Consider the following 13,188-nt stretch of genomic DNA (forward strand, 5'->3'; position numbering starts at 1 on the left):
AGAATGGCATGGGAAAGGCCAGTCCTTTCTCCCTTTTGTCACCCTCCAATGCACCCCATGCTATCTTTGACTATCCTCCCCACCCCCACACTGCTATCTGGCCCTGACATGCGTGGATTCACAGAAGCAGCTCCAAATTTGGGACTCCTGTGGCCTCTGCCTGCTGAGTCTGCAGCCCCCATAACCTGCAATCTCTGAAAGCAAATTTGTACAACCTGAATTATTCCCTGTAATCAGCCCCCAAATTAGCTCCTGTGACAATGGGCTGGTGGTGCACGGGTGATGCTTTCTAGAAGGGTGAGCATTGTGCAGGCCTGGAAGTCTGCTGCCGGTCTGCGGGAAGGGACATGCTGGCACCGAGTACCCAGTGTGCAGGAGAACCGGGATGGACACAGCAAGTTCATGCGAAATTCCAGAGGGTTGGTGGATGAAAGGTGAGGGAATGTAAGTGTCACTTAAGAATCTGACAGAGAATGCTGAGGAGCAGGTGTCAGAACCTGCTTAGCCCTGATGGGCCCTAAGCCCCTGGATGCCAGGGCAGGCCTGGCCATCTCTTAGGGCTCTCTCTCTCTCTCTCTTCCAGAGAGCATAGTATGTGGTCAGTCTTATGGGCCATGGATGTGACTGTCCTCAGAGCCAGCTCCTGGCTCTTTTCAATTCCCTTCATAAAATAAACTAGACCCCCGTGAAAGGCTATGGCCTGGCCTTTTGCACTGAGATTTCCCATAGGCCCAATTGTGGACCAAGAAACAAAAACACATGTATAAAACTGAGGCCCAACAGGAAATTTATGTTACACAGCGGAGACCTTGAGTGCTGGGGGGGAGCTCCCAATTTTCAGACTGAATAATATTGAAGGCTCCAGCACACAGCTCTGGGCTCCTGTGACTGCTGGGAAACTCTTCACACAGGCGGCTGATGCCTCTATCACACACCATGTGTTCTTTCATGCCTGTTTCCTATTTTGGTAGGAAAACAAAGTGTATTGTCTGAGTGTTCATTCCAATAATCCTTGAACCTGGCTTACTTTTGGGACTGCTGTAACTCAAGTATAAATCCTAGCCTGCTTTTCTGCAGCTTTGAACCTCAGCCCTTCCCCAACAAGCAAACTCTTAAATCTTTAATTGGATTGGTTTAACAGTTCCTGTCATTCAGTTTGTCTGTCTTATAGTTTGTACTCTGTGGTGGAATGGGTTTTTTGTCTCAATTCTTTACTCCCTCTCATCTAATGGTCTCTATATGTCTACAGTACATACCACTAGACTTGGCAAAGTATACATCCCCACCCCATTCATGCTGGATTTAAACACCTGACTTGCTTTGGCTGATAAAATGTGAGGGGACATGATATGAGCAGTGTCTTTCAATGTGCGTGTGTGGTTTGGTTTACTCTGCTGTACTGTGATTCCAAAATGAGATACACAAGGAACTGACCTAAACCCAACCTGAGCCTAAAGCAGAACTGTCCCCAGCCAACCTGCAGACCCATAAACAAGAAAAATAAATGTTAGTAAGCCATGGAGTTTGGGGATTATTTGTTATACAGCATGTTTGAAGCAAAAGCTGACTGATACAGATCCCATGGGGAGACATAACTTGCCACATGGCCAATTTTGTGATCTTTCTAAATTTATGACTGCAATTGATGACCTCTTCCATGAAAGGCCTTGTCCCAGCCAGGTCAGCTCCTTCCTCAGTTTCCCTTCCTCAATTCCCTCCCATCCCACAGGCTGGCTGAGGATCCCAGTCACCTTGATATCAGGTTACAGAGCTTATGATAGATGAGACTGATGGTTTTGCAACACAGATAAAATAATTGATCCAAAACTAAGACAGTCTTTGCCCATCCTTCTTCTCTGGTTAGGGAAGTTCTGGTGATGGGCAGAGGTGGAGGCACAGTTGCCCAGTACCTTCTGGTAAGGACCTGGACCTTTTTAACCATGGCTACTATTGCTTTTTTTATTGTTGTAAAATATACATAACATAAAATTTACCATTTTAGCCATTTTCAAGTATAGATTCTGTGGCATTAAGTACAGTCATATTGTTGCACAACCATCACCACAACCATCTATCTTCAGAACTTTTCATCTTCCCCAACTGAAACTCTGTGCTCATTAAACACTAACTCCTCACTCCCCTCTTCTCCCAGCCCCTGACAGCCACCATCATTTCTTTCATGTTTCTATGAAACTGACTACTGTAAGTACCTCATATTAGTGGAATTACGCTGTTTTCCCCCCAAAATAAGACCTAGCTGGACAATCAGCATTAATGCGTCTTTTGGAGCAAAAATTAATATAAGACCCGGTATTACATTACATTACATTGTATTATATTATATAAGACCCGGTCTTATATTATAGTAAGGTAAGACTGGGTCTTTTATTAATTTTTGCTCCAAAAGATGCATTAGAGCTGATGGTCTGGCTAGGTCTTATTTTGGGGGAAACACAGTATATAATATCTGTCCTTTTGTATGTGGCTTATTTCACTTAGCCTTAGCAAAATGTCTTCCAAGTTCATCCATGTTGTAGCATGTGTCAGAATTTCCTTCCTCGTTAAGGTTATATAATACTCCATTGTGTGTATATACCATTCTTCTGTCAGTGGATATGTGAGTTGCTTCTACATTTGGGCTGTTGTGAATAATGCTGCTGTGAACATGGTGTACCAAAGGCTGGCGCTTCTTAACTGTCTTCTTATGCAGCTGGAGGGTAAATGCCAGAAGTTGTCTTTTGAAAGAGTGCTGAAGTCAAAGCTGGGAGAACTGATCAAACCAAATTTCCTTGAAACCCCTCTTACCAGGCTGAGAAAAGCAGGCTGAGGAAAGTACATTGGCATTCTGATACCTTTTTCCAAAGAAACTGTCTCTCTAACTTCTAACTTCAAACACCTTAAACCCTTGGTTGGTGTAGAGCTAAGGGTTACAAAAAGCCTTCAGTTCCCTCCGTTGCAGCTCTGCACAGGTAGCTGTTGTCTGTCATCTTCAAATGTAGTCACCATTACTTCCTTCTCTCCCTGTACACGCACTCTGCTCCACCCATCCAGAAAGTGGAATCTATCCCTGCCCTATCCCTTCCAATCAGGCCTGGCCCTGTGATGCACCTTGATTGACTAAACATGGTACAAGTGGTGTTGTGCCAGTTCTGGGCCTAGCCTTTCAGAGGCTGGCTTCTCTCTGGAAGGGAGTCAGAAGCCAAGTAGGAAGGCCAACCAGCAGGACCCACATGTTGTCAAAAAGCCCAGGTGAGCCATGAGGAGAGGGCACGCAAAGAAGAACTGAGGAACCAAACTGACAGAAGAATCAAGGCCCAAGTCACATGACCCCAGTCGAGCCATGTCAGTCAGCAGCCCCACACCTCACATTTTGGGAATTCCAGCTGAAAACCCAGATGTTAGTGGCAGAGGCGGACCATTCCCTCAATGCTTTGTATAACATCCTGATCCAAAGAATTTTGGGAAAATAAAAATAGTTGTTTCACTGTACCAAGTTTTGGTGTGCCTAGTTATGTAGCAAAAGTACATGAAGCAGTGGTCTAGCACTTCACTTAGGAATGTGGGAACACTTGGTGTTTACTGTTTTAGTCTCAGCCTTTTGGAATCTCAGCAGAAAATGAGACAAATGAAATCCCATTTTAGCATCCTTTTACACACATTTCAAGCTATTCTGAGAAGATTTAGATGGGATGCTTTGTTAACCTTTAGCAGCCTCTCTTAAAAGATACTATCATCAGGAAGAAGCCCCTAAAAGCAAAATTCTGACAATCAGCAACAGGCTGTCTCCTAACATTTCAGATCCTGGGGCAAGAGAACAAATAGAGACCCACATACCATATGTCTAGATATTTAAAGGCAATAAATCAGGCTAACAACCTATTAAATAAAATATGTTCTGTCTTGCAGCTTTGAAAAAAAAACCTTCATAATGATCTTAAAAGCCAACTTCAAATTTAGAATTCTCAACTCTTTGGAATTGCACATGGGAATATGGTGCCATTGGGAGGGCTGGCCCTGGCTCCTGGCCTTTGTTCCATAGGCTGCTTCGTCCCTGGGAGTCAGGACGGCATTACCTCATCCTGGGCATGACAATATGCATGGAGCATTGCCAACCACGGAAGCCCACCCGAGCCTTTGGTGTGCATAGTCTTGATTGAATCTTGATCTCACACTACCCGTGTGGCTGACCTTTAGTCTCCAGCCCCACAGGAGGTTGGAACTGATACAGTGTGTCCCACGTCCCCGTGACAAATCATACTGTTATGATATGCAGTAGCTAAGGTCCCCAGGAAAAGAACTTCTTATTAGGTAGGACATTCCAGGGGCTTAGAGATCACTGTCCAGTAGCCAAGGGCAAAGGCCAGACCTCTCTGTAGGTAAAGCTAATTCTTCACTACATGGGGCACAGAGTTGGGTAGTATTGATCAAAAATATTCCCCATGAGGTGACGTAATCCCAGTGGGAGTGACACAGCAGAAGTGATATGGCTGCAGAGTGAATTCTCTGAGGAGACCCATGTTTAAAAAGGGAGGAAGGGATGGAAGGAGTCTCCCTGTCCAAAAAGAGAGGCCAAAAGTGGGAGGAATAATGTCAGGAAGGCTGAGAATGAATTAAAGCTTGTGGGAAACACCATTCCAAATAGCCTTTTGTAGTGAAAAAATGCAAAGAATGACTTGTCCTGTGACAGTGCATAGCACTATAGATCTGCTGTCCTGTTCCAGAAACTTCCCTGGAGAAGGAGAATCTGTTCACTTGTCCAGAGACAAAGTCAAGAAAGTGATGATACAATTAAAGCCAAAGAGAGCAAAAGGCTCAGGAAGGAAGCCAACCCTTGCATCGTATGCTTGGATTCAGCTGGGACACAGAAAGTCTCCCTCATGGTGAGTGAGATAGGGAGACATAGCCCTGTGACAGCAATAGCAGGTAGATTGATAGCTGACTGTAGATTCGTGTGGTCAAGGTGAATTGTTCACCTGGAAGTCACCTCTAATGGTTCTGTTTGGGTTTCACATTTTTATTGTCAACTTGGATGAGGAAAACGCTATTCTTATTATTTTACAAATGACATGAAGCTGGGGGGAATCACTGATACCCTGAATAGAAGAAGCAGGACACAAATGGATGTTGACAGAACATAACAACAAAGGAAATTTACTTGAGGTGAATATAAATTCCATATATGCTATATATGAGGTTGGACAATTAAGTTCGCGAACTCATCCTGGAAAAAGTGCTACATACCTCATTGCTGGATATCACTACAGTGACCTTTGATGTACTCCCCTTGGGAAGCTATGCACTGATGCCAGTGCCTAGTCCACCCTTTAAAGCAATTTTGGAACTCTTTTTCTGGAATGGCCATCAGAGCTGCCATCATATTACCCTTGATGTTCTGAATGTCATCACAGTGTCTTCCTTTCAATATTTTCTTTATCTTTGGGTAAAGACAGAAGTCATTGGGGGCCATATCAGGTGAGTAGGGAGGGTGTTCCAATACAGTTATTTGTTTACTGGCTAAAAACTCCCTCACAGACAGTGCCGTGTGAGCTGGTGCATTGTTGTGATGCAAGAGCCTTGAATTGTTGGTGAATAGTTCAGGTCGTCTAACCTTTACACACAGTCTTTCAGCACTTCAAAATAGTAAACTTGGTTCACTATTTGTCCAGTTGGTACAAATTCATAATGAATAATTCCTCTGATATCAAAAAAGTTTAGCAACATCGTTGCAACAAGTTCGGGAACTTCATTGTCAGACCTCATATGTTACTTATCTACCAGTTTAGGTCAGGGCAAACCTGGTTTAATAGGAACTTCTGTGATCAAACTCGAGGAGTTTTTAGTTCTTGTGTGCTCTGTATGAACCCACAATATAGCTGGCCCAAAATATGACAAGGACCTTAGAATGCATTGAAAGAAATAAAGCCAATACATTTCTGAGGGTAGCAGCAGTTCCGCTATAGTCTGTGCTTGACAGACCCCTTCTGTTTGGCTTCTATAAAATGGTCGGGTCCAGAGAGTTAGCTCAAGTGATGATGACTCTGGAAATAGCATCATTTAGAATTGGTGGAGAAGCTCAGTGTTTTGAGTCTGAAATAAGAAGGCTTAGCAGAGACTCGCTAGCTGTCGTCCAATATTTGAAGGACCATCATGGGGAAAAGGTGATAGATTTATTCTGTGGTGCTCAAGGGGAGAAAGATTAAGATAAATAAATGAAAGCTATAGGAAAGGCTTCAACTCAATACAGAGAAGAATTTTCCAAAATTAATGCCTTATGTAGTAGTTAGCTCCCATCAGTGTCAGTATCCACATAGGGATATTATAGAGAAGGTTTTTGGAATCCGTGAAGATACAATATCTGAACAAAATGGAGAATCCCCAATGGGGGAAATTTCAAGCACTTGTGGTAGGCTGCAATGCTCATCAAATTCGACCACGAAGGCAACCATCTATTGCCCCCTCCAGTAACAAAAGGATGGCCCCAGTCCTGGAATTTGATTACTTTTCCCCTTTAGGTTTGAAGGTATGTAATAAATCAATAGCTTTGTTGCACCCAGACTGAGGTTTTGGCTTTTCACATTGGCAACAACAATCTCCCATTTGACTGTAATACAACTGGAATAAAATTAACTCACTTTCCATATGGTCAGGTGTGCAGAAAGCCCACGTTCTTATTCGTTTTTCCTGGATTGTGCTTCTTTGTATGTTTCAAACATCTGCACTTCTCAAGGTCTCCAATTTATAGCTGATGAGATGTTGAGATGGCCCAGGGGCTGACTTCTTATACTCGCTGCTCTATAAAACTCACAGCAGCTATAAAAACTGGCTGTTTTCTAGAAATTGTACCTCTATTATTTTTTCATATGCACGATGTGGTACCTGCAAAGATATATCTGTGCTGACCTTGTAAAAGTTCGACTTGGCTGTCCTTTTCACTGCAAAGAGCACATCTGATGAAAATCAGATGAGGTTTGAGGTCATAAGTGGTTGTTTGCCAATGGAGTTGTACTTAAGGGATGGGAAAATAACAATAGAAGCACATGTCCTCAGGTTAAGACACTAATTGTTGAGAAATGAATACTTTCTGAAGCAACGGGAGATTATATAAATTTGCATAAACTTAAGAAAGCTCTGGGGTGTTCTAGGCCTCCAGGGATGGATACAAAAATTCCCCAGCACTTACGAGTATGAGGCTGATTTCCTGAGAATGCGACTCATTTTTCCTAATTCGTGTTTCATTCTGGCTTTTGTGGACCTGTGCTACAGCAAATGCTCAGAGGCTGTCAGGAAAACCAGTAGATTGTGTTCATGCTGCTCCTTCTGTTCCCAGCCTCAGATGAAGACAGAAGCCTCCTGTGTTCATTACCTGATATTAGCACATCATAATGAGGTTTGTGATGCTTGACAACATGATACATTATTATCGCATTTACTTTCACCCCAAAACATTTTTTTTGTATGTTTAAAAATGGCTGTTCAATGTTTTAAGAATTTTTAATAGTCTGAGAGAAGAAACCACCTCATCCTGTTTAAGGGCATAACTGATGAGCTTCTGGCAGTTCTAATTGGGAAATATACTCAATTTTTTCTAAAGGCCAATCAAGAATTTGCCCTGTGGCTTGAGGGACACCCTTGCCCCACCTTCTTTGTTAAATCCTTCGAGGAAAGAAAAGAACAATGACAGAGTGTGTTTCCACTGGTAGCTGTCTGCTGACATACATGGTGGAAGCCTCCAGGTCTGAGAGTAGACCCGCTATGTACAGATGAATGTGGGCACCTGTGAAGGCCGGAGGTGTGTGTAGACAGCCTGTGTGTGGGCAGCTCTCCTGGCTGTGAAAATTGAGCCAAATGGAAGGCACCTGGGCTCCTACATTACACAGAGTCTGAATTTAGAACTAAAAAGGGACTCTAGAAATGACCTTGCTGCAGGTTACAGACTGTGAATAAATAAAGAAAACCCCAAACTGTTCAATGCCTGGGCTGTAAACCATGCCACTTGAATAAGAATTTCTGGGGGTAGGGCCCTGGCATCTGTATTTTCTACCACTGATCCAGGTACTATCCCTTTATCTTACATATTGTAGTCACACAGTAGGGCTGGAACTGGAGGCAGATGCCTCGGGTATGTTTTTGTTTTGTTTTATTTTGTTTTAATATAAATAACCAAGAAAGGAAAAAACAAAACAAAACATTTTTTAGTGTGTCCAGCCTCTCCCTTGCCACAATGCTGAATTTACTTCTTTGGTCATGTCTCCACTCCCACCTAATTCTCCTGGGCTACTGCTGCCGTTTGGTGTTTAGGAAAAACCCATTCATAGTCACTGTGATTGGTGTGTGTTTAGTAACGTTATAATACTCCAAGTATTTCGCTCCCCCAGATATATACATTTGAACACATGTCAAAGCCCTTCAAGTTACTTCATCCTTCTGGGATTTCAGTTTCATCACCTTTAAATAGAGTTTGGGATTCAAGAATACAGTTCTCACACTGGAAATGCAGGTATTAGCAAATAGAAGGAATTCTAGTTTGAGGAGGACACCTTTTGTAATCCTTGAAATCACACATAGGTGCCCACACTCTGTATTTTAACATGGACTGGTCCTGATGTGTGTTCATACACGGCACTAATTTAGTGTCCTTTCCGTGCCATTGAGGAAGCCACGTACAAAACCCTGTCCTCAGGGAGCCACGCCATGCCTCATGCCATTCCACCAAAAGAAGTTCTTCAGGAAATCCGGCCGTTTGCCATGAGCCATCTAAATTGGACAGGTGGGCTAAAAAAACATTTTTTTTTTTTCTAAAGAAGAAATTAAGAAAAATGATTGGACTAAACAATGCGAAAGAAATTTTCTAAAATATGTATAGGGTTATCTATGAATAGCAAGTTGACAAATGCTTTAAGTGTTTTGTTTTTAAAAATATAATTTTAGGGCAAAATTTTCTATACGCATGTACTATTTTTATAATTAGAAAACACAAATTAGTATTTTTAAAGAGCAGGCCCTGTACTGGAGGCTGGAGTGTGTGTGTGTGTGTGTGTGTGTGTGTGTGTGTGTGAGATACTCATGGATCAAAGATCCAGGCAGGCTATGTGGTTGGCCAGACCCTAGCCTCCTTACGGAGGTTGACATTTTACCAGCAGGTACCCGCTCCTCCGACTTGAGCGTGCCTGCTGAAAGTACGACTGCTTATGGGGGGGGAACTTGTCAAGACTTATTAAGCGTTCATGCCTTAGTATGGCAGAGTTTGTAAGATTCTTCCTTGGGAGCAGTTTTGACAGATGGGAGCTAATAGTTCAAGATACTTGAGTGCAGAGGTGGGAGGCCAGGGCCTCCAAGCTGGAATAGGGGCTTTCAGAGCTGTTGCGTGGCTGAGGTTTCCTCATACTCTGTGAGTCGTGAGAATGGTGTGCAGCCCTTGGAAACCTGCCCACTCCTGGCAAGAGGAAGTTGAGTGAAGGACTGACTCAGAATCATCCCACTTTTCCCAAGAAGATGGAGGGAGACTGTTGACTCCCAGATAGAACAAGGTAGGAAAATGACAAAGATAACTTCCTTCCTCTCTGCATGAATATAATGTGGCTGTATCAGTAGAAACAGTTGAGAAAAAAGCTCCAGGCATACGGCAAAGGAATACGGGCTTGAGAGTTATCTTTGTGTGTAAGAAATTCATTCGATAAATGTTCATTGACATTGTACTTGAGATACATGTATGACCTGACCGAAGCCAATCCCTTCCTCAAGGAGTTTACATGTTAGTGCACGGAGGCAGGAGACAAACAACACAAGCAACAAATAAGGACATGATGTGGAATGTGAGAAGGGGCGCTACGTGCTGAGAAAGCCAGGAATGAGGAGATAGGACTGGGACAAACACCACTGAGTCCTGGGGAAGCAGTTGTCCGGGGCTTGCTTCCTTTCCAGGTGTGGAGGGGAATGGGACGCAGCCAGACAAGGACTTGTTGGTCTTTGGAGGAGCGCAGATTCCTAAAAAGGAGGGGTGTGTGTGGCAGGGGTGCGGGGGGAGGACAGGGAGTTAGTGGCTAGGGACGCAGATGTCTGGGTCAGGAGTTTCATTCTTGGGGGCTGGTGAGCAGAAGAAAGAGGCTCATCCTGTTCTTGGGCTGGATGACCTAATAAGGCTTCTTCCATCTTGCCTGTTTCGAATCTGGCCTGAGCGAGGACTCCCCGTTCTCCCTGGCAGGCACTGCAGAGGCCACAGTGTTTAGGATTTCTGAGCACCACTGAGTGTTCCAGCCAGACTCTCCATGTGATCTTCCTCAGAGCACGGGGTGGGGTGCAGGAGAGAGGAGGAGTGTGCAGGGGGGAGGGGAAGGGAGCAAGGAGGGGAGCAGGAGGGGGCGGGAGGAAAGGGCAGGATCAGGGAGAGGAGCTTCCCATTTCAGCCTCTGACATCAGGCTATCAGCTGAGACAAGGCAGGCAGGACAGAGGGATAAGAAAAACATGCCAGGGCTCCAGCTGTAGATGGACAGCTTTTCTAAAGTCAGCTAAGAGAAGAAAGATAATGGAGAAGGTGAAAAAAATAAAGGACTATTGAGACAGGGATATTTGGCGGTTGGAGGCACTTTTTTAGCTCTTTTTGTGTTAGTCACAGCATTTCTTTTCACGGGAGCTTACTTGGCATTGGCAGGGCTGGGCTCCTCCCTCTGGTTTCATTTCTTTCCTTGCCTCCTAGGAGGTACTATGGATGAGGACTCTTCCCCCTGGAGAGAGGAAAACTGCTGTGTTTCCCATTTATTTTAGGGTCTTAGCATGCTGGGGCTGGAGGGAGCTTTTGAGATCATGCAGTCACATGCTGCCTTTATAGAGGAGGATGCTGGGCCTTGGGGCGTGGCTGCACGGAGTGAATGCAGGCTTTGTGTCCTTTCTGTAAGGTGTGTCTTCAATCTGCCTCCCATAAATAAAAGACAGAGACAGAAGATTGTGGGGTGTTTTTTGTTGTTGATGTTTGTTTGTTGTCATTAAGGAGAACATTTTGAGGAGTAAAGGTTTGTTGAGATATGGGAAGTCAAGGGCAGTGAGAGCTCTGTTGTGTGTCAGATGGCTCAACTAGGAGAAGCCAGGGGCACGCAATCTTAGAGCTCAGATTTTATATCATCGCAGTCTTTGTCATAAGCTACACATTTAATAAGTCACCAGGTGTGATCGTTAGCGTGTATCCACATGTTGGCAGGCTGCCCAGAGCCTTGGGGACCAGGCAGGGAGCATTCTCTCCATGCATTCATCCCAGGCAGGTGTGTCTCAGTGCCCAGTGTTAGAAAGCAGATTTGAGCTGGTGCTGGGCTGTGCAGAGAGTGCTGACTCCTGAGCCAAGAGCCTGGGTGCTGTGCCCAGCTTGGTCATTAACTCACTATGTAACCTTGGGCAAGTCCCTTCCCTTCTCAGTCCCTTTGTTTACAATCTTGGCAGTGCTTCTGGAATTGTGCTGGTTGGCCAAAGAGGGCTTAGGGGTGGGGCCCTATCTGTCTTCACCCACAGCATTGCAGGAATATAATATAATATAATGTAATATAATATAAAATAATATCCTATGATGGACTTCAGGGTAAGCTTGTATTTGAAAGAAGGACTCCAATGCCTAAAAGGTCTGACAACCCTTGTGTCAGGTGACTTCTGTGGCCCCTTCATTATTCATTAAACAGTCCTGAGCAGTGCCAGGGAAGACTGGCAGTGTTCACTTTGTTTACTTAGGAGCCCGAAAAAAATGCCAAGAATGCACAGTCAGAAAAATCACCCTTTGGCTCCTCGTTTGTCTAGAGAGAAAAACAAACTCACCTGGCAAATTGTGTAGATCTACTAAAATGCCAGTGTGGTGAAACCCTCTCTACTGTCCAGGGGCATTTATTCTTTCAAGGCAATTTCCACCCTCACTGTCACTGGGACACACCTAGCAGGTGAGGCCAGAGCCGTCTCTGAGGCAGCAGGCAGAGCCCTGGGAAGCATCTGAATGCCATGGGCCTTTGTCATTTGTGGATGTAATATTTACATGTCTTATTGTTTATGAGGAAACTTAATATCAGTCACAATGGAGATATGGAAAATGCCACAATAGTATATAGTAAGTAGGGCCTAAAACTTGAGTCACATGAAAGGAGGGGTTGTATTATTGGAGGTTAGATGAAGTGATGAGGAGGATATGTGGTGAGCCTGTGCAGCTGGCTGAGGGGAAGGTGACGGAGGTCTAGCCAGACAAAGCCCGCCATGGACCAGCTGCTATCTGGGACCAATAAGTATGTCAACTTCCTCCCCAGCTTCTCCAGTGTGTAAGAGGAACTAGGTCGGGAATGAAGCTCATTGGCCAATGAGACTGCATGTAAAATGACACCATTAAAGAACTTTACTGTTAGAACTTAGGAAGGAAAAAGTCTGAATTTCAAACTGCAAGATCAATGTGTGGGAGCAAGTTGCTCGGCCAACTCAGCATCTCAGAGTGGTTCTGTGGTTCTTTACTGAACAAATGTTAAGTCTACCATCTGACCTGCACTGTTCTAGAAGAGTGGATTACATCAGTGAGCCAAACAGACAAAATGTCCTGCCTTTGAGAGGCTTGTGTTCTACTGCCATACATTTGACACTTGTTCAGTAGTCCAATTCTCCTGAGGGGATGCGTTAGTTGAGTGTCTGAGGGGGAAATTATAACTTGGGCACTGGTGTCTGACACCTGGATTCAGAGCCTTCACTTCTCCGCTGGCTCAGTTCTCTCCTGAATCAGGCTCCTGGCCCATGACAGTGCTTGATGCAGAGTAAGTACTCAGCGAGGTGGGCAGCCTCACTGCTGTCATTTCCCTGTCTCCACTCAGCAGCAGTTTGGCTGCTGATGGCCCTCTGTTCTGTTGTCATGGACACTGTGTTTGACACCTGTGGTGGGATGTGGTGCTGTCAGATGTTTGTTTCCTCTGCCTAGTAAATGTGTGAGCAGGTAGTGCTGTCAAAGGAAGGGAGTGGCCAGGTGCCCCCAGGTCAGAGGCCACGGTGCTGCATTCCCCTTCAAGGCAGCCCCCACTCAGAACACTTTGGTTTTTTGGACTTGGCAGGATGCCTGCTCTGGGTGAAAAGACTCCTGCTCACTCTCTGTCGGGCTCTCTGCAGCCTGGCTGCTGTGACTGAGGTACAGTGCTGCCTGGATTGGCTATGTGACCTGATGTCTATCACTTAACCTCTCTGATCTC

Source organism: Rhinolophus sinicus, linkage group LG02, assembly GCF_036562045.2.
Source record: "Rhinolophus sinicus isolate RSC01 linkage group LG02, ASM3656204v1, whole genome shotgun sequence".
Lineage (NCBI taxonomy): Eukaryota > Metazoa > Chordata > Mammalia > Chiroptera > Rhinolophidae > Rhinolophus > Rhinolophus sinicus.